General features: G+C 40.0%; 2 long non-coding RNA genes across 2 annotated transcripts; both read left to right on the forward strand.

The window, feature by feature from the left end:
- Window positions 1–15,057: 15,057 nt before the first annotated feature.
- LOC121683180 lies at window positions 15,058–16,638 on the forward strand. The gene is made up of 3 exons (XR_006022689.1): window positions 15,058–15,121; window positions 15,740–15,853; window positions 16,579–16,638. It is a non-coding gene; the product is annotated as an uncharacterized LOC121683180 (long non-coding RNA).
- A 3,744-nt stretch (window positions 16,639–20,382) lies between these two features.
- LOC121683188 lies at window positions 20,383–21,985 on the forward strand. The gene is made up of 3 exons (XR_006022693.1): window positions 20,383–20,446; window positions 21,065–21,178; window positions 21,926–21,985. It is a non-coding gene; the product is annotated as an uncharacterized LOC121683188 (long non-coding RNA).
- Window positions 21,986–22,510: the final 525 nt, after the last annotated feature.

Raw genomic sequence — 22,510 nt, forward strand, 5'->3', positions numbered from 1 at the left:
TCTCTCTCTCGTGGAATCCCAAGATGGTGCGAGTGAGGATGCTGTTGTGTTAACCACTGTACTGAATCTGCAAAATGGGACTACCTCTGCCCAAGATGGAACCACCATCACTGGTAATTGTTTGGCTTTTTGTCATATTTCCTGTTGTGTAAGAAGATTTTTGGGTTGTCAAGAATTTCAATCTTGATGAAATGTTGACTCAGATCAGACCTGGTGCTCTGCATTAGAATCTGCTTTATTAAGATTTGAGTACTTTCTACTGCATTTCAGTCATGACTATTTTGTGTCTGCAAGAAATGTGCAGAACTTTTGGTGTGTCAGAAGGCAAATACTAGTTACTTGTAGATTGTAGAGCTGTGAAGGTGCAGTTCACGTTAGCTACTACTCCACACAAGGGATTTTCAGAGCAATGGTACAGAAACTGAGCACTGTGGGCTGGCTTGGTTGTGGTTAAATTTTAGCCCAGCAGGTCTCTTAAAATCAGTGCCAGTAGTCAAACTTCTGGTGATTATCCAGCCCCATATTGGAACAATAGCATATTGTGGTTGGAACAATAGCATATTGATTGCTCACCAATGATTTCTAGTGTTGTATTTATCTCCTGTTTTTATCATCTTGCATTATACTATGTAAAAAATGTACTGTAGGCAGTTCATGTTGGCCCAACAACATGCTGTACAAGGACCCTCTTTAGAGCAAGGGTGCAGAAATGGAACATTGTGGGCTGGCCTGGCTCATATTTCAGACTGTAGCTTCCTCATAAACCAGTAGTCACAACAAAATGTCTGCCAGTTAACTAACCCCAGGTTGAAGCAATGGCTTATTGTACTGAAAGTGAAGTCTGCTTTTTATCCCTGTAGATTCCCATGATGACTCCTGAAGTGACTGCTCAGAATGCTAATGGTGAATGGAACTTCTCCTTTATCCTGGGTCACTTTCTGCACTTGGGCTTTCTCCATCTTGAATTCAATAAAGGCCAAATTTTATCAGACATTGTCTTTCCTTTTTTTGAAGTGTCTTCATGATTTGGGTCTAGTTTGGTGGTTAAGCTGACTAGCAACCTCTTTACTGACTCTCCTGTAGTATATACTTAAGACTTCATTCTGTAATGTGAACATCATTTTTGGTTCAAAGTTTGTTTTAGAGTCTGTCTTTAGAATGGAATTTGTGGATATTGACCTTGCTTTAGTTAATTTTCCTAACACACTGGCAAACTAATTTGCTTGTCTAATTACAAATCTAAGGTGTCTACTGTGAACGAGAAAGGAACAATAGGAGGATGGAGGCATGAGCAGGACATCCCGTATCTGTCTCCTTCACTCACAAATTACTTTAAGAGCCGTCAACTACAGGCTCGATGGTGTGTTATGCCCCCAACGTCGTCTTCCAGGCAGCGCTGCCACCGCTGACTTAAAGGCACCTAAACCTAACCCCAACCTTAACCCATGCCTAACCCTAGTGCCTTCCAGGCAGCGCTGCCTTGGCGACAACGTTGGGGGCATAAAACTCCAAGAAACTGACTGCTGATGCAGTAAATCACCTCTTGGCCTAGAATCAACAGACAGGCAAATTGCAAAGAATATAAACTTGTGCCAAAGCCTAAAAAATGTGATTAACATGGACTCATCCCACTTACTGACCCCTGATAATGAGGTAGGCTAATGTTTTCTAGTTCTTGAGACATGAATGAATACTTATTATATACAATGTGTGTACAAAATGGGTATGAACTTTTTAAAAGTTTGCATGGTAGTTCATGATTCCAGCATACAAAGGGCTTTTCTTGGCCTATCTACTAGTTTATTGTTGCAAATAAATCCTTATGAACTTGTTTGGAATCGAAAGTTGACATGTGGAAGGGAACTTTTGGTAACACTTTACGGTAAGGGTACATGAATTATCATGAATTCATGCATGAATTCCATGATTTCCATATTACTTCATTCCTTAATATCTCATGAATCACCAGGAATTTACATGAGTTCATTCATGACCTCATACATAAACAGCACATCAACTAAAGCATTAAGTATGGTGAGCATCATTATGATTTATTAAGAATGATCATGATTTCTTTTTCTGCCAAAATTGTAGTCATCACTATACTCAAATTCTGATTTGAACACAACTTGTGCAGTTCTCTAAACACATGCCATTGTTCACACTTTAGTTGAGGGGCCACAAACCTGATGAACTCATAAGTAATTAACCTGATATGTAATCATGATCTTGCTTAAAAAATCATAAATCATAATGATGTACCCATCGTAGAGCCACCACCATGAGTGGGAAGTAAGTCCATCTGAACAACATTCAGATGCATTACACTTGGTGCCCTTATAAGCTATGATGTGACGGCTAAACGAAATCATGAGTGTTATCCTAGTAAGAGCTAAAGAGACTAGGCAGCAAATTAATCTGACTTATTTACTGTAAGTGAATGAAATGGTAAACAGGCAACATTTTTTTTTTTTAGGTCTAAACCTGCCTTGGCACATTTTCAGTTGAATGTATTTGACAAATTCTCAGTGAAATGTTGGTGTATGTTAGGCTACTGTTTGTAGAAATTAAATGATCGTTTTCAGAAAATAAAAACGTTTTACCTGAAATCTTTGTTTTGGATCAACTTACTTACATATGGGGTAGGCCTATACCCTTATCTATATCCCCTTATAAGTTATCAAAAAGTTGTTGGTTACAGAAGTTGTAGAACATTTTGAATTTTTGTTTGGTGTGAAGGTTACAAAACAAAATCTCTTTGACCCATTAGAATGATGAAGAGTGTAAAGAATGGCTCATCTTACCCCGTTCTCCCCTACTGTAGCCTACTTGGCAACTGGATGCGTCATGGAAGCAGTAAGTCAAGTCGCATCAAAAATAGTAGTGGTGGCAGAACTCCCAAGTGCCACCTGGTTGTTGTTTGGGACAACTGCAGTTTGTGCCATTTCTGCCAAGAATATGGTGCGCGATTCGTGCGTGATTCGTGCATGATTCATGCAGAAAACCGTCCAAACTTAACTAATACCAGAGAATGTCTAATAGGAAGAGTATTGGCACTGTCTGGTTACTTCCGGTTTCTGGACTGGTTGCAGTTCCTCCTCAGATTCCACATTCCTTTTTTGAAGTCACGTAAGTCTTCTAAAAAGCCTTTCAAATAGGCCCATGTCAATGACTTCATTCATTAGCACAATGCTTGCGTGATATGGGCAACAACGACCCAACCTGTAAGAAATGAAAAGGACATAAGTACTCGTTCATTCAACTTCAGATCTAAAATCTAGATTGAACTTGCATAAACTACAATAAAATCTATGATTCTTCCACGACAAGCAGGTGAAAGAGAAATTTAGCCGTCTAGCTCCATAGACCCCCATTCAACATGCGCTCGCCCGCGATCACCCCCAGTGGAATTCTAATGGAACTGCAACCAATTTCGATACAATGGGGCTTAATAGGAAGTGCCAAGGCTCTCCATAGACGGGCTCTGCTAATACCCACTGTAGCTTGATTCAGTTAGACCATGTTAAAAAAGCTTTCTGGCTGAAAACAAAGCCAAATTGATCCAAGATAGTCCAAGATGTCTCCTGCGACACTAGCCTTCCTCATTATTGTTAAGCCCCATGAATCGCTAAACGATATACACCTGGAAGTCATGTGATTCTAATTATCATTGAATTGAGCATGAGCGTCATGCCTTTATAAGCCTCCATAAGGCCTGCTTGAACTCAACCTTCTCATTGTTTTTGGTGATTCAACATGGCAGTAATGGCAAAGGTTGTTGTGTTGGTTCTGATTGCTACTTTCAGTAATGGTTAGTGTTTTAAGTGTCTTTTTGCAGTTTAATTATTTTTTTAGAAATCCTGATTTAAGTAATAATTTCTTTTTTCTTTTGAGCAGTCTTCTGTCTTCCAAAGAGGCATGTCAAGGAAGGAGGTGCTCATGAGGTTGATGTTTCGACAAAACTAAATGTTGATGTTGTAACTGCAACCCCAAGTCTCCAAAACCAGACAACAGCTGCTGCCCAAACTGGAGAGGCTGGTAAGGACTTCTACACTTATGTGGAATATAAAGATGGGGCAAGTGAAGATGATGTGGTAACTGCAACCCCAAGTCTCCAAAACCAGACAACAGCTGCTGCCCAAACTGGAGAGGCTGGTAAGGACTGTGGGTCACTTGTGGCTTCATAAATGTAGCATGTTGTTGTAGTTATGGACCATTCCACTTCCACCCCTCACTAAACTACACTTATGTGGAATATAAAGATGGGGCAAGTGAAGATGATGTGGTAACTGCAACCCCAAGTCTCCAAAACCAGACAACAGCTGCTGCCCAAACTGGAGAGGCTGGTAAGGACTTTGGGTCACTTGTGGCTTCATAAATGTAGCATGTTGTTGTAGTTATGGACCATTCCACTTCCACCCCTCACTAAACTACACTTATGTGGAATATAAAGATGGGGCAAGTGAAGATGATGTGGTAACTGCAACCCCAAGTGCCCAAAACCAGACAACGTCATCTGCCACTGATGGAGTAACTGGTAAGGGAATTTATTTATTTGTTACTTGGAAGACTCTGTAGTTTACACATTTGCTTTGAGTTTTGTTAAACATTGTCAAGTACATTAAATTGGGTTTCAATCAAGGAAAAAGGCTATTGTGTATCAACTTGACTTAAATGCTGAGGGAAGTCTACTGTCCACTGATTGCTTGGGCCACAATGGTTCCAATCTTTCTCTAAACCAGCTGATTTTAATTGGCACATTTCTTATGCAAGTGTGAGTAAATTGAAGACACCTGTCTTGTGAATGATCTCCTGTAGAAAGCAGATCGCAGTGCTTGCATCTTTCTAACCTGTAAGTGTTTTCAAACAAATCTCCAAATTTGGTTTACAGGGTCAAATTTTTGCATTCATGGAAAATGCATCTAGGCATGGCAAACACAAACTGAGCTTTCTGTGACTTAACTCTTACTACATATATAGTTCTAAGTATTTACTAAACCTGGCAGCACTCTTCAGCAGAAAATCTGTTTAATGTCTTGTTTACAACTGCTGTTCGTGGGATTTCAGCTGGCTTTTATGATCGCCACAGTTTGGTTCTAAAATCGGATCCATGCTTTTTTTTTTTTTTTTTCTCTCTCTCTCTCTCGTGGAATCCCAAGATGGTGCGAGTGAGGATGCTGTTGTGTTAACCACTGTACTGAATCTGCAAAATGGGACTACCTCTGCCCAAGATGGAACCACCATCACTGGTAATTGTTTGGCTTTTTGTCATATTTCCTGTTGTGTAAGAAGATTTTTGGGTTGTCAAGAATTTCAATCTTGATGAAATGTTGACTCAGATCAGACCTGGTGCTCTGCATTAGAATCTGCTTTATTAAGATTTGAGTACTTTCTACTGCATTTCAGTCATGACTATTTTGTGTCTGCAAGAAATGTGCAGAACTTTTGGTGTGTCAGAAGGCAAATACTAGTTACTTGTAGATTGTAGAGCTGTGAAGGTGCAGTTCACGTTAGCTACTACTCCACACAAGGGATTTTCAGAGCAATGGTACAGAAACTGAGCACTGTGGGCTGGCTTGGTTGTGGTTAAATTTTAGCCCAGCAGGTCTCTTAAAATCAGTGCCAGTAGTCAAACTTCTGGTGATTATCCAGCCCCATATTGGAACAATAGCATATTGTGGTTGGAACAATAGCATATTGATTGCTCACCAATGATTTCTAGTGTTGTATTTATCTCCTGTTTTTATCATCTTGCATTATACTATGTAAAAAATGTACTGTAGGCAGTTCATGTTGGCCCAACAACATGCTGTACAAGGACCCTCTTTAGAGCAAGGGTGCAGAAATGGAACATTGTGGGCTGGCCTGGCTCATATTTCAGACTGTAGCTTCCTCATAAACCAGTAGTCACAACAAAATGTCTGCCAGTTAACTAACCCCAGGTTGAAGCAATGGCTTATTGTACTGAAAGTGAAGTCTGCTTTTTATCCCTGTAGATTCCCATGATGACTCCTGAAGTGACTGCTCAGAATGCTAATGGTGAATGGAACTTCTCCTTTATCCTGGGTCACTTTCTGCACTTGGGCTTTCTCCATCTTGAATTCAATAAAGGCCAAATTTTATCAGACATTGTCTTTCCTTTTTTTGAAGTGTCTTCATGATTTGGGTCTAGTTTGGTGGTTAAGCTGACTAGCAACCTCTTTACTGACTCTCCTGTAGTATATACTTAAGACTTCATTCTGTAATGTGAACATCATTTTTGGTTCAAAGTTTGTTTTAGAGTCTGTCTTTAGAATGGAATTTGTGGATATTGACCTTGCTTTAGTTAATTTTCCTAACACACTGGCAAACTAATTTGCTTGTCTAATTACAAATCTAAGGTGTCTACTGTGAACGAGAAAGGAACAATAGGAGGATGGAGGCATGAGCAGGACATCCCGTATCTGTCTCCTTCACTCACAAATTACTTTAAGAGCCGTCAACTACAGGCTCGATGGTGTGTTATGCCCCCAACGTCGTCTTCCAGGCAGCGCTGCCACCGCTGACTTAAAGGCACCTAAACCTAACCCCAACCTTAACCCATGCCTAACCCTAGTGCCTTCCAGGCAGCGCTGCCTTGGCGACAACGTTGGGGGCATAAAACTCCAAGAAACTGACTGCTGATGCAGTAAATCACCTCTTGGCCTAGAATCAACAGACAGGCAAATTGCAAAGAATATAAACTTGTGCCAAAGCCTAAAAAATGTGATTAACATGGACTCATCCCACTTACTGACCCCTGATAATGAGGTAGGCTAATGTTTTCTAGTTCTTGAGACATGAATGAATACTTATTATATACAATGTGTGTACAAAATGGGTATGAACTTTTTAAAAGTTTGCATGGTAGTTCATGATTCCAGCATACAAAGGGCTTTTCTTGGCCTATCTACTAGTTTATTGTTGCAAATAAATCCTTATGAACTTGTTTGGAATCGAAAGTTGACATGTGGAAGGGAACTTTTGGTAACACTTTACGGTAAGGGTACATGAATTATCATGAATTCATGCATGAATTCCATGATTTCCATATTACTTCATTCCTTAATATCTCATGAATCACCAGGAATTTACATGAGTTCATTCATGACCTCATACATAAACAGCACATCAACTAAAGCATTAAGTATGGTGAGCATCATTATGATTTATTAAGAATGATCATGATTTCTTTTTCTGCCAAAATTGTAGTCATCACTATACTCAAATTCTGATTTGAACACAACTTGTGCAGTTCTCTAAACACATGCCATTGTTCACACTTTAGTTGAGGGGCCACAAACCTGATGAACTCATAAGTAATTAACCTGATATGTAATCATGATCTTGCTTAAAAAATCATAAATCATAATGATGTACCCATCGTAGAGCCACCACCATGAGTGGGAAGTAAGTCCATCTGAACAACATTCAGATGCATTACACTTGGTGCCCTTATAAGCTATGATGTGACGGCTAAACGAAATCATGAGTGTTATCCTAGTAAGAGCTAAAGAGACTAGGCAGCAAATTAATCTGACTTATTTACTGTAAGTGAATGAAATGGTAAACAGGCAACATTTTTTTTTTTTAGGTCTAAACCTGCCTTGGCACATTTTCAGTTGAATGTATTTGACAAATTCTCAGTGAAATGTTGGTGTATGTTAGGCTACTGTTTGTAGAAATTAAATGATCGTTTTCAGAAAATAAAAACGTTTTACCTGAAATCTTTGTTTTGGATCAACTTACTTACATATGGGGTAGGCCTATACCCTTATCTATATCCCCTTATAAGTTATCAAAAAGTTGTTGGTTACAGAAGTTGTAGAACATTTTGAATTTTTGTTTGGTGTGAAGGTTACAAAACAAAATCTCTTTGACCCATTAGAATGATGAAGAGTGTAAAGAATGGCTCATCTTACCCCGTTCTCCCCTACTGTAGCCTACTTGGCAACTGGATGCGTCATGGAAGCAGTAAGTCAAGTCGCATCAAAAATAGTAGTGGTGGCAGAACTCCCAAGTGCCACCTGGTTGTTGTTTGGGACAACTGCAGTTTGTGCCATTTCTGCCAAGAATATGGTGCGCGATTCGTGCGTGATTCGTGCATGATTCATGCAGAAAACCGTCCAAACTTAACTAATACCAGAGAATGTCTAATAGGAAGAGTATTGGCACTGTCTGGTTACTTCCGGTTTCTGGACTGGTTGCAGTTCCTCCTCAGATTCCACATTCCTTTTTTGAAGTCACGTAAGTCTTCTAAAAAGCCTTTCAAATAGGCCCATGTCAATGACTTCATTCATTAGCACAATGCTTGCGTGATATGGGCAACAACGACCCAACCTGTAAGAAATGAAAAGGACATAAGTACTCGTTCATTCAACTTCAGATCTAAAATCTAGATTGAACTTGCATAAACTACAATAAAATCTATGATTCTTCCACGACAAGCAGGTGAAAGAGAAATTTAGCCGTCTAGCTCCATAGACCCCCATTCAACATGCGCTCGCCCGCGATCACCCCCAGTGGAATTCTAATGGAACTGCAACCAATTTCGATACAATGGGGCTTAATAGGAAGTGCCAAGGCTCTCCATAGACGGGCTCTGCTAATACCCACTGTAGCTTGATTCAGTTAGACCATGTTAAAAAAGCTTTCTGGCTGAAAACAAAGCCAAATTGATCCAAGATAGTCCAAGATGTCTCCTGCGACACTAGCCTTCCTCATTATTGTTAAGCCCCATGAATCGCTAAACGATATACACCTGGAAGTCATGTGATTCTAATTATCATTGAATTGAGCATGAGCGTCATGCCTTTATAAGCCTCCATAAGGCCTGCTTGAACTCAACCTTCTCATTGTTTTTGGTGATTCAACATGGCAGTAATGGCAAAGGTTGTTGTGTTGGTTCTGATTGCTACTTTCAGTAATGGTTAGTGTTTTAAGTGTCTTTTTGCAGTTTAATTATTTTTTTAGAAATCCTGATTTAAGTAATAATTTCTTTTTTCTTTTGAGCAGTCTTCTGTCTTCCAAAGAGGCATGTCAAGGAAGGAGGTGCTCATGAGGTTGATGTTTCGACAAAACTAAATGTTGATGTTGTAACTGCAACCCCAAGTCTCCAAAACCAGACAACAGCTGCTGCCCAAACTGGAGAGGCTGGTAAGGACTTCTACACTTATGTGGAATATAAAGATGGGGCAAGTGAAGATGATGTGGTAACTGCAACCCCAAGTCTCCAAAACCAGACAACAGCTGCTGCCCAAACTGGAGAGGCTGGTAAGGACTGTGGGTCACTTGTGGCTTCATAAATGTAGCATGTTGTTGTAGTTATGGACCATTCCACTTCCACCCCTCACTAAACTACACTTATGTGGAATATAAAGATGGGGCAAGTGAAGATGATGTGGTAACTGCAACCCCAAGTCTCCAAAACCAGACAACAGCTGCTGCCCAAACTGGAGAGGCTGGTAAGGACTTTGGGTCACTTGTGGCTTCATAAATGTAGCATGTTGTTGTAGTTATGGACCATTCCACTTCCACCCCTCACTAAACTACACTTATGTGGAATATAAAGATGGGGCAAGTGAAGATGATGTGGTAACTGCAACCCCAAGTGCCCAAAACCAGACAACGTCATCTGCCACTGATGGAGTAACTGGTAAGGGAATTTATTTATTTGTTACTTGGAAGACTCTGTAGTTTACACATTTGCTTTGAGTTTTGTTAAACATTGTCAAGTACATTAAATTGGGTTTCAATCAAGGAAAAAGGCTATTGTGTATCAACTTGACTTAAATGCTGAGGGAAGTCTACTGTCCACTGATTGCTTGGGCCACAATGGTTCCAATCTTTCTCTAAACCAGCTGATTTTAATTGGCACATTTCTTATGCAAGTGTGAGTAAATTGAAGACACCTGTCTTGTGAATGATCTCCTGTAGAAAGCAGATCGCAGTGCTTGCATCTTTCTAACCTGTAAGTGTTTTCAAACAAATCTCCAAATTTGGTTTACAGGGTCAAATTTTTGCATTCATGGAAAATGCATCTAGGCATGGCAAACACAAACTGAGCTTTCTGTGACTTAACTCTTACTACATATATAGTTCTAAGTATTTACTAAACCTGGCAGCACTCTTCAGCAGAAAATCTGTTTAATTAATGTCTTGTTTACAACTGCTGTTCGTGGGATTTCAGCTGGCTTTTATGATCGCCACAGTTTGGTTCTAAAATCGGATCCATGCTTTTTTTTTTTTTTTTTCTCTCTCTCTCTCTCGTGGAATCCCAAGATGGTGCGAGTGAGGATGCTGTTGTGTTAACCACTGTACTGAATCTGCAAAATGGGACTACCTCTGCCCAAGATGGAACCACCATCACTGGTAATTGTTTGGCTTTTTGTCATATTTCCTGTTGTGTAAGAAGATTTTTGGGTTGTCAAGAATTTCAATCTTGATGAAATGTTGACTCAGATCAGACCTGGTGCTCTGCATTAGAATCTGCTTTATTAAGATTTGAGTACTTTCTACTGCATTTCAGTCATGACTATTTTGTGTCTGCAAGAAATGTGCAGAACTTTTGGTGTGTCAGAAGGCAAATACTAGTTACTTGTAGATTGTAGAGCTGTGAAGGTGCAGTTCACGTTAGCTACTACTCCACACAAGGGATTTTCAGAGCAATGGTACAGAAACTGAGCACTGTGGGCTGGCTTGGTTGTGGTTAAATTTTAGCCCAGCAGGTCTCTTAAAATCAGTGCCAGTAGTCAAACTTCTGGTGATTATCCAGCCCCATATTGGAACAATAGCATATTGTGGTTGGAACAATAGCATATTGATTGCTCACCAATGATTTCTAGTGTTGTATTTATCTCCTGTTTTTATCATCTTGCATTATACTATGTAAAAAATGTACTGTAGGCAGTTCATGTTGGCCCAACAACATGCTGTACAAGGACCCTCTTTAGAGCAAGGGTGCAGAAATGGAACATTGTGGGCTGGCCTGGCTCATATTTCAGACTGTAGCTTCCTCATAAACCAGTAGTCACAACAAAATGTCTGCCAGTTAACTAACCCCAGGTTGAAGCAATGGCTTATTGTACTGAAAGTGAAGTCTGCTTTTTATCCCTGTAGATTCCCATGATGACTCCTGAAGTGACTGCTCAGAATGCTAATGGTGAATGGAACTTCTCCTTTATCCTGGGTCACTTTCTGCACTTGGGCTTTCTCCATCTTGAATTCAATAAAGGCCAAATTTTATCAGACATTGTCTTTCCTTTTTTTGAAGTGTCTTCATGATTTGGGTCTAGTTTGGTGGTTAAGCTGACTAGCAACCTCTTTACTGACTCTCCTGTAGTATATACTTAAGACTTCATTCTGTAATGTGAACATCATTTTTGGTTCAAAGTTTGTTTTAGAGTCTGTCTTTAGAATGGAATTTGTGGATATTGACCTTGCTTTAGTTAATTTTCCTAACACACTGGCAAACTAATTTGCTTGTCTAATTACAAATCTAAGGTGTCTACTGTGAACGAGAAAGGAACAATAGGAGGATGGAGGCATGAGCAGGACATCCCGTATCTGTCTCCTTCACTCACAAATTACTTTAAGAGCCGTCAACTACAGGCTCGATGGTGTGTTATGCCCCCAACGTCGTCTTCCAGGCAGCGCTGCCACCGCTGACTTAAAGGCACCTAAACCTAACCCCAACCTTAACCCATGCCTAACCCTAGTGCCTTCCAGGCAGCGCTGCCTTGGCGACAACGTTGGGGGCATAAAACTCCAAGAAACTGACTGCTGATGCAGTAAATCACCTCTTGGCCTAGAATCAACAGACAGGCAAATTGCAAAGAATATAAACTTGTGCCAAAGCCTAAAAAATGTGATTAACATGGACTCATCCCACTTACTGACCCCTGATAATGAGGTAGGCTAATGTTTTCTAGTTCTTGAGACATGAATGAATACTTATTATATACAATGTGTGTACAAAATGGGTATGAACTTTTTAAAAGTTTGCATGGTAGTTCATGATTCCAGCATACAAAGGGCTTTTCTTGGCCTATCTACTAGTTTATTGTTGCAAATAAATCCTTATGAACTTGTTTGGAATCGAAAGTTGACATGTGGAAGGGAACTTTTGGTAACACTTTACGGTAAGGGTACATGAATTATCATGAATTCATGCATGAATTCCATGATTTCCATATTACTTCATTCCTTAATATCTCATGAATCACCAGGAATTTACATGAGTTCATTCATGACCTCATACATAAACAGCACATCAACTAAAGCATTAAGTATGGTGAGCATCATTATGATTTATTAAGAATGATCATGATTTCTTTTTCTGCCAAAATTGTAGTCATCACTATACTCAAATTCTGATTTGAACACAACTTGTGCAGTTCTCTAAACACATGCCATTGTTCACACTTTAGTTGAGGGGCCACAAACCTGATGAACTCATAAGTAATTAACCTGATATGTAATCATGATCTTGCTTAAAAAATCATAAATCATAATGATGTACCCATCGTAGAGCCACCACCATGAGTGGGAAGTAAGTCCATCTGAACAACATTCAGATGCATTACACTTGGTGCCCTTATAAGCTATGATGTGACGGCTAAACGAAATCATGAGTGTTATCCTAGTAAGAGCTAAAGAGACTAGGCAGCAAATTAATCTGACTTATTTACTGTAAGTGAATGAAATGGTAAACAGGCAACATTTTTTTTTTTTAGGTCTAAACCTGCCTTGGCACATTTTCAGTTGAATGTATTTGACAAATTCTCAGTGAAATGTTGGTGTATGTTAGGCTACTGTTTGTAGAAATTAAATGATCGTTTTCAGAAAATAAAAACGTTTTACCTGAAATCTTTGTTTTGGATCAACTTACTTACATATGGGGTAGGCCTATAGCCTTATCTATATCCCCTTATAAGTTATCAAAAAGTTGTTGGTTACAGAAGTTGTAGAACATTTTGAATTTTTGTTTGGTGTGAAGGTTACAAAACAAAATCTCTTTGACCCATTAGAATGATGAAGAGTGTAAAGAATGGCTCATCTTACCCCGTTCTCCCCTACTGTAGCCTACTTGGCAACTGGATGCGTCATGGAAGCAGTAAGTCAAGTCGCATCAAAAATAGTAGTGGTGGCAGAACTCCCAAGTGCCACCTGGTTGTTGTTTGGGACAACTGCAGTTTGTGCCATTTCTGCCAAGAATATGGTGCGCGATTCGTGCGTGATTCGTGCATGATTCATGCAGAAAACCGTCCAAACTTAACTAATACCAGAGAATGTCTAATAGGAAGAGTATTGGCACTGTCTGGTTACTTCCGGTTTCTGGACTGGTTGCAGTTCCTCCTCAGATTCCACATTCCTTTTTTGAAGTCACGTAAGTCTTCTAAAAAGCCTTTCAAATAGGCCCATGTCAATGACTTCATTCATTAGCACAATGCTTGCGTGATATGGGCAACAACGACCCAACCTGTAAGAAATGAAAAGGACATAAGTACTCGTTCATTCAACTTCAGATCTAAAATCTAGATTGAACTTGCATAAACTACAATAAAATCTATGATTCTTCCACGACAAGCAGGTGAAAGAGAAATTTAGCCGTCTAGCTCCATAGACCCCCATTCAACATGCGCTCGCCCGCGATCACCCCCAGTGGAATTCTAATGGAACTGCAACCAATTTCGATACAATGGGGCTTAATAGGAAGTGCCAAGGCTCTCCATAGACGGGCTCTGCTAATACCCACTGTAGCTTGATTCAGTTAGACCATGTTAAAAAAGCTTTCTGGCTGAAAACAAAGCCAAATTGATCCAAGATAGTCCAAGATGTCTCCTGCGACACTAGCCTTCCTCATTATTGTTAAGCCCCATGAATCGCTAAACGATATACACCTGGAAGTCATGTGATTCTAATTATCATTGAATTGAGCATGAGCGTCATGCCTTTATAAGCCTCCATAAGGCCTGCTTGAACTCAACCTTCTCATTGTTTTTGGTGATTCAACATGGCAGTAATGGCAAAGGTTGTTGTGTTGGTTCTGATTGCTACTTTCAGTAATGGTTAGTGTTTTAAGTGTCTTTTTGCAGTTTAATTATTTTTTTAGAAATCCTGATTTAAGTAATAATTTCTTTTTTCTTTTGAGCAGTCTTCTGTCTTCCAAAGAGGCATGTCAAGGAAGGAGGTGCTCATGAGGTTGATGTTTCGACAAAACTAAATGTTGATGTTGTAACTGCAACCCCAAGTCTCCAAAACCAGACAACAGCTGCTGCCCAAACTGGACAGGCTGGTAAGGACTTCTACACTTATGTGGAATATAAAGATGGGGCAAGTGAAGATGATGTGGTAACTGCAACCCCAAGTCTCCAAAACCAGACAACAGCTGCTGCCCAAACTGGAGAGGCTGGTAAGGACTTTGGGTCACTTGTGGCTTCATAAATGTAGCATGTTGTTGTAGTTATGGACCATTCCACTTCCACCCCTCACTAAACTACACTTATGTGGAATATAAAGATGGGGCAAGTGAAGATGATGTGGTAACTGCAACCCCAAGTCTCCAAAACCAGACAACAGCTGCTGCCCAAACTGGAGAGGCTGGTAAGGACTTTGGGTCACTTGTGGCTTCATAAATGTAGCATGTTGTTGTAGTTATGGACCATTCCACTTCCACCCCTCACTAAACTACACTTATGTGGAATATAAAGATGGGGCAAGTGAAGATGATGTGGTAACTGCAACCCCAAGTCTCCAAAACCAGACAACAGCTGCTGCCCAAACTGGAGAGGCTGGTAAGGACTTCTACACTTATGTGGAATATAAAGATGGGGCAAGTGAAGATGATGTGGTAACTGCAACCCCAAGTCTCCAAAACCAGACAACAGCTGCTGCCCAAACTGGAGAGGCTGGTAAGGACTTTGGGTCACTTGTGGCTTCATAAATGTAGCATGTTGTTGTAGTTATGGACCATTCCACTTCCACCCCTCACTAAACTACACTTATGTGGAATATAAAGATGGGGCAAGTGAAGATGATGTGGTAACTGCAACCCCAAGTGCCCAAAACCAGACAACGTCATCTGCCACTGATGGAGTAACTGGTAAGGGAATTTATTTATTTGTTACTTGGAAGACTCTGTAGTTTACACATTTGCTTTGAGTTTTGTTAAACATTGTCAAGTACATTAAATTGGGTTTCAATCAAGGAAAAAGGCTATTGTGTATCAACTTGACTTAAATGCTGAGGGAAGTCTACTGTCCACTGATTGCTTGGGCCACAATGGTTCCAATCTTTCTCTAAACCAGCTGATTTTAATTGGCACATTTCTTATGCAAGTGTGAGTAAATTGAAGACACCTGTCTTGTGAATGATCTCCTGTAGAAAGCAGATCGCAGTGCTTGCATCTTTCTAACCTGTAAGTGTTTTCAAACAAATCTCCAAATTTGGTTTACAGGGTCAAATTTTTGCATTCATGGAAAATGCATCTAGGCATGGCAAACACAAACTGAGCTTTCTGTGACTTAACTCTTACTACATATATAGTTCTAAGTATTTACTAAACCTGGCAGCACTCTTCAGCAGAAAATCTGTTTAATTAATGTCTTGTTTACAACTGCTGTTCGTGGGATTTCAGCTGGCTTTTATGATCACCACAGTTTGGTTCTAAAATCGGATCCATGCTTTTTTTTTTTCTCTCTCTCTCTCGTGGAATCCCAAGATGGTGCGAGTGAGGATGCTGTTGTGTTAATTGAATCTGCAAAATGGGACCACCTCTGAATCTGCAATCTGCAAAATGGGACTACCTCTGCCCAAGATGGAACCACCATCACTGGTAATTGTTTGGCTTTTTGTCATATTTCCTGTTGTGTAAGAAGATTTTTGGGTTGTCAAGAATTTCAATCTTGATGAAATGTTGACTCAGATCAGACCTGGTGCTCTGCATTAGAATCTGCTTTATTAAGATTTGAGTACTTTCTACTGCATTTCAGTCATGACTATTTTGTGTCTGCAAGAAATGTGCAGAACTTTTGGTGTGTCAGAAGGCAAATACTAGTTACTTGTAGATTGTAGAGCTGTGAAGGTGCAGTTCACGTTAGCTACTACTCCACACAAGGGATTTTCAGAGCAATGGTACAGAAACTGAGCACTGTGGGCTGGCTTGGTTGTGGTTAAATTTTAGCCCAGCAGGTCTCTTAAAATCAGTGCCAGTAGTCAAACTTCTGGTGATTATCCAGCCCCATATTGGAACAATAGCATATTGATTGCTCACCAATGATTTCTAGTGTTGTATTTATCTCCTGTTTTTATCATCTTGCATTATACTATGTAAAAAATGTACTGTAGGCAGTTCATGTTGGCCCAACAACATGCTGTACAAGGACCCTCTTTAGAGCAAGGGTGCAGAAATGGAACATTGTGGGCTGGCCTGGCTCATATTTCAGACTGTAGCTTCCTCATAAACCAGTAGTCACAACAAAATGTCTGCCAGTTAACTAACCCCAGGTTGAAGCAATGGCTTATTGTACTGAAAGTGAAGTCTGCTTTTTATCCCTGTAGATTCCCATGATGACTCCTGAAGTGACTGCTCAGAATGCTAATGGTGAATGGAACTTCTCCTTTATCCTGGGTCACTTTCTGCACTTGGGCTTTCTCCATCTTGAATTCAATAAAGGCCAAATTTTATCAGACATTGTCTTTCCTTTTTTTGAAGTGTCTTCATGATTTGGGTCTAGTTTGGTGGTTAAGCTGACTAGCAACCTCTTTACTGACTCTCCTGTAGTATATACTTAAGACTTCATTCTGTAATGTGAACATCATTTTTGGTTCAAAGTTTGTTTTAGAGTCTGTCTTTAGAATGGAATTTGTGGATATTGACCTTGCTTTAGTTAATTTTCCTAACACACTGGCAAACTAATTTGCTTGTCTAATTACAAATCTAAGGTGTCTACTGTGAACGAGAAAGGAACAATAGGAGGATGGAGGCATGAGCAGGACATCCCGTATCTGTCTCCTTCACTCACAAATTACTTTAAGAGCCGTCAACTACAGGCTCGATGGTGTGTTATGCCCCCAACGTCGTCTTCCAGGCAGCGCTGCCACCGCTGACTTAAAGGCACCTAAACCTAACCCCAACCTTAACCCATGCCTAACCCTAGTGCCTTCCAGGCAGCGCTGCCTTGGCGACAACGTTGGGGGCATAAAACTCCAAGAAACTGACTGCTGATGCAGTAAATCACCTCTTGGCCTAGAATCAACAGACAGGCAAATTGCAAAGAATATAAACTTGTGCCAAAGCCTAAAAAATGTGATTAACATGGACTCATCCCACTTACTGACCCCTGATAATGAGGTAGGCTAATGTTTTCTAGTTCTTGAGACATGAATGAATACTTATTATATACAATGTGTGTACAAAATGGGTATGAACTTTTTAAAAGTTTGCATGGTAGTTCATGATTCCAGCATACAAAGGGCTTTTCTTGGCCTATCTACTAGTTTATTGTTGCAAATAAATCCTTATGAACTTGTTTGGAATCGAAAGTTGACATGTGGAAGGGAACTTTTGGTAACACTTTACGGTAAGGGTACATGAATTATCATGAATTCATGCATGAATTCCATGATTTCCATATTACTTCATTCCTTAATATCTCATGAATCACCAGGAATTTACATGAGTTCATTCATGACCTCATACATAAACAGCACATCAACTAAAGCATTAAGTATGGTGAGCATCATTATGATTTATTAAGAATGATCATGATTTCTTTTTCTGCCAAAATTGTAGTCATCACTATACTCAAATTCTGATTTGAACACAACTTGTGCAGTTCTCTAAACACATGCCATTGTTCACACTTTAGTTGAGGGGCCACAAACCTGATGAACTCATAAGTAATTAACCTGATATGTAATCATGATCTTGCTTAAAAAATCATAAATCATAATGATGTACCCATCGTAGAGCCACCACCATGAGTGGGAAGTAAGTCCATCTGAACAACATTCAGATGCATTACACTTGGTGCCCTTATAAGCTATGATGTGACGGCTAAACGAAATCATGAGTGTTATCCTAGTAAGAGCTAAAGAGACTAGGCAGCAAATTAATCTGACTTATTTACTGTAAGTGAATGAAATGGTAAACAGGCAACATTTTTTTTTTTTAGGTCTAAACCTGCCTTGGCACATTTTCAGTTGAATGTATTTGACAAATTCTCAGTGAAATGTTGGTGTATGTTAGGCTACTGTTTGTAGAAATTAAATGATCGTTTTCAGAAAATAAAAACGTTTTACCTGAAATCTTTGTTTTGGATCAACTTACTTACATATGGGGTAGGCCTATACCCTTATCTATATCCCCTTATAAGTTATCAAAAAGTTGTTGGTTACAGAAGTTGTAGAACATTTTGAATTTTTGTTTGGTGTGAAGGTTACAAAACAAAATCTCTTTGACCCATTAGAATGATGAAGAGTGTAAAGAATGGCTCATCTTACCCCGTTCTCCCCTACTGTAGCCTACTTGGCAACTGGATGCGTCATGGAAGCAGTAAGTCAAGTCGCATCAAAAATAGTAGTGGTGGCAGAACTCCCAAGTGCCACCTGGTTGTTGTTTGGGACAACTGCAGTTTGTGCCATTTCTGCCAAGAATATGGTGCGCGATTCGTGCGTGATTCGTGCATGATTCATGCAGAAAACCGTCCAAACTTAACTAATACCAGAGAATGTCTAATAGGAAGAGTATTGGCACTGTCTGGTTACTTCCGGTTTCTGGACTGGTTGCAGTTCCTCCTCAGATTCCACATTCCTTTTTTGAAGTCACGTAAGTCTTCTAAAAAGCCTTTCAAATAGGCCCATGTCAATGACTTCATTCATTAGCACAATGCTTGCGTGATATGGGCAACAACGACCCAACCTGTAAGAAATGAAAAGGACATAAGTACTCGTTCATTCAACTTCAGATCTAAAATCTAGATTGAACTTGCATAAACTACAATAAAATCTATGATTCTTCCACGACAAGCAGGTGAAAGAGAAATTTAGCCGTCTAGCTCCATAGACCCCCATTCAACATGCGCTCGCCCGCGATCACCCCCAGTGGAATTCTAATGGAACTGCAACCAATTTCGATACAATGGGGCTTAATAGGAAGTGCCAAGGCTCTCCATAGACGGGCTCTGCTAATACCCACTGTAGCTTGATTCAGTTAGACCATGTTAAAAAAGCTTTCTGGCTGAAAACAAAGCCAAATTGATCCAAGATAGTCCAAGATGTCTCCTGCGACACTAGCCTTCCTCATTATTGTTAAGCCCCATGAATCGCTAAACGATATACACCTGGAAGTCATGTGATTCTAATTATCATTGAATTGAGCATGAGCGTCATGCCTTTATAAGCCTCCATAAGGCCTGCTTGAACTCAACCTTCTCATTGTTTTTGGTGATTCAACATGGCAGTAATGGCAAAGGTTGTTGTGTTGGTTCTGATTGCTACTTTCAGTAATGGTTAGTGTTTTAAGTGTCTTTTTGCAGTTTAATTATTTTTTTAGAAATCCTGATTTAAGTAATAATTTCTTTTTTCTTTTGAGCAGTCTTCTGTCTTCCAAAGAGGCATGTCAAGGAAGGAGGTGCTCATGAGGTTGATGTTTCGACAAAACTAAATGTTGATGTTGTAACTGCAACCCCAAGTCTCCAAAACCAGACAACAGCTGCTGCCCAAACTGGAGAGGCTGGTAAGGACTTCTACACTTATGTGGAATATAAAGATGGGGCAAGTGAAGATGATGTGGTAACTGCAACCCCAAGTCTCCAAAACCAGACAACAGCTGCTGCCCAAACTGGAGAGGCTGGTAAGGACTTTGGGTCACTTGTGGCTTCATAAATGTAGCATGTTGTTGTAGTTATGGACCATTCCACTTCCACCCCTCACTAAACTACACTTATGTGGAATATAAAGATGGGGCAAGTGAAGATGATGTGGTAACTGCAACCCCAAGTCTCCAAAACCAGACAACAGCTGCTGCCCAAACTGGAGAGGCTGGTAAGGACTTTGGGTCACTTGTGGCTTCATAAATGTAGCATGTTGTTGTAGTTATGGACCATTCCACTTCCACCCCTCACTAAACTACACTTATGTGGAATATAAAGATGGGGCAAGTGAAGATGATGTGGTAACTGCAACCCCAAGTCTCCAAAACCAGACAACAGCTGCTGCCCAAACTGGAGAGGCTGGTAAGGACTTTGGGTCACTTGTGGCTTCATAAATGTAGCATGTTGTTGTAGTTATGGACCATTCCACTTCCACCCCTCACTAAACTACACTTATGTGGAATATAAAGATGGGGCAAGTGAAGATGATGTGGTAACTGCAACCCCAAGTGCCCAAAACCAGACAACGTCATCTGCCACTGATGGAGTAACTGGTAAGGGAATTTATTTATTTGTTACTTGGAAGACTCTGTAGTTTACACATTTGCTTTGAGTTTTGTTAAACATTGTCAAGTACATTAAATTGGGTTTCAATCAAGGAAAAAGGCTATTGTGTATCAACTTGACTTAAATGCTGAGGGAAGTCTACTGTCCACTGATTGCTTGGGCCACAATGGTTCCAATCTTTCTCTAAACCAGCTGATTTTAATTGGCACATTTCTTATGCAAGTGTGAGTAAATTGAAGACACCTGTCTTGTGAATGATCTCCTGTAGAAAGCAGATCGCAGTGCTTGCATCTTTCTAACCTGTAAGTGTTTTCAAACAAATCTCCAAATTTGGTTTACAGGGTCAAATTTTTGCATTCATGGAAAATGCATCTAGGCATGGCAAACACAAACTGAGCTTTCTGTGACTTAACTCTTACTACATATATAGTTCTAAGTATTTACTAAACCTGGCAGCACTCTTCAGCAGAAAATATGTTTAATTAATGTCTTGTTTACAACTGCTGTTCGTGGGATTTCAGCTGGCTTTTATGATCACCACAGTTTGGTTCTAAAATCGGATCCATGCTTTTTTTTTTTCTCTCTCTCTCTCGTGGAATCCCAAGATGGTGCGAGTGAGGATGCTGTTGTGTTAATTGAATCTGCAAAATGGGACCACCTCTGAATCTGCAATCTGCAAAATGGGACTACCTCTGCCCAAGATGGAACCACCATCACTGGTAATTGTTTGGCTTTTTGTCATATTTCCTGTTGTGTAAGAAGATTTTTGGGTTGTCAAGAATTTCAATCTTGATGAAATGTTGACTCAGATCAGACCTGGTGCTCTGCATTAGAATCTGCTTTATTAAGATTTGAGTACTTTCTACTGCATTTCAGTCATGACTATTTTGTGTCTGCAAGAAATGTGCAGAACTTTTGGTGTGTCAGAAGGCAAATACTAGTTACTTGTAGATTGTAGAGCTGTGAAGGTGCAGTTCACGTTAGCTACTACTCCACACAAGGGATTTTCAGAGCAATGGTACAGAAACTGAGCACTGTGGGCTGGCTTGGTTGTGGTTAAATTTTAGCCCAGCAGGTCTCTTAAAATCAGTGCCAGTAGTCAAACTTCTGGTGATTATCCAGCCCCATATTGGAACAATAGCATATTGTGGTTGGAACAATAGCATATTGATTGCTCACCAATGATTTCTAGTGTTGTATTTATCTCCTGTTTTTATCATCTTGCATTATACTATGTAAAAAATGTACTGTAGGCAGTTCATGTTGGCCCAACAACATGCTGTACAAGGACCCTCTTTAGAGCAAGGGTGCAGAAATGGAACATTGTGGGCTGGCCTGGCTCATATTTCAGACTGTAGCTTCCTCATAAACCAGTAGTCACAACAAAATGTCTGCCAGTTAACTAACCCCAGGTTGAAGCAATGGCTTATTGTACTGAAAGTGAAGTCTGCTTTTTATCCCTGTAGATTCCCATGATGACTCCTGAAGTGACTGCTCAGAATGCTAATGGTGAATGGAACTTCTCCTTTATCCTGGGTCACTTTCTGCACTTGGGCTTTCTCCATCTTGAATTCAATAAAGGCCAAATTTTATCAGACATTGTCTTTCCTTTTTTTGAAGTGTCTTCATGATTTGGGTCTAGTTTGGTGGTTAAGCTGACTAGCAACCTCTTTACTGACTCTCCTGTAGTATATACTTAAGACTTCATTCTGTAATGTGAACATCATTTTTGGTTCAAAGTTTGTTTTAGAGTCTGTCTTTAGAATGGAATTTGTGGATATTGACCTTGCTTTAGTTAATTTTCCTAACACACTGGCAAACTAATTTGCTTGTCTAATTACAAATCTAAGGTGTCTACTGTGAACGAGAAAGGAACAATAGGAGGATGGAGGCATGAGCAGGACATCCCGTATCTGTCTCCTTCACTCACAAATTACTTTAAGAGCCGTCAACTACAGGCTCGATGGTGTGTTATGCCCCCAACGTCGTCTTCCAGGCAGCGCTGCCACCGCTGACTTAAAGGCACCTAAACCTAACCCCAACCTTAACCC

Source organism: Alosa sapidissima, chromosome 15 (genome assembly GCF_018492685.1).
Source record: "Alosa sapidissima isolate fAloSap1 chromosome 15, fAloSap1.pri, whole genome shotgun sequence".
NCBI lineage: Eukaryota > Metazoa > Chordata > Actinopteri > Clupeiformes > Clupeidae > Alosa > Alosa sapidissima.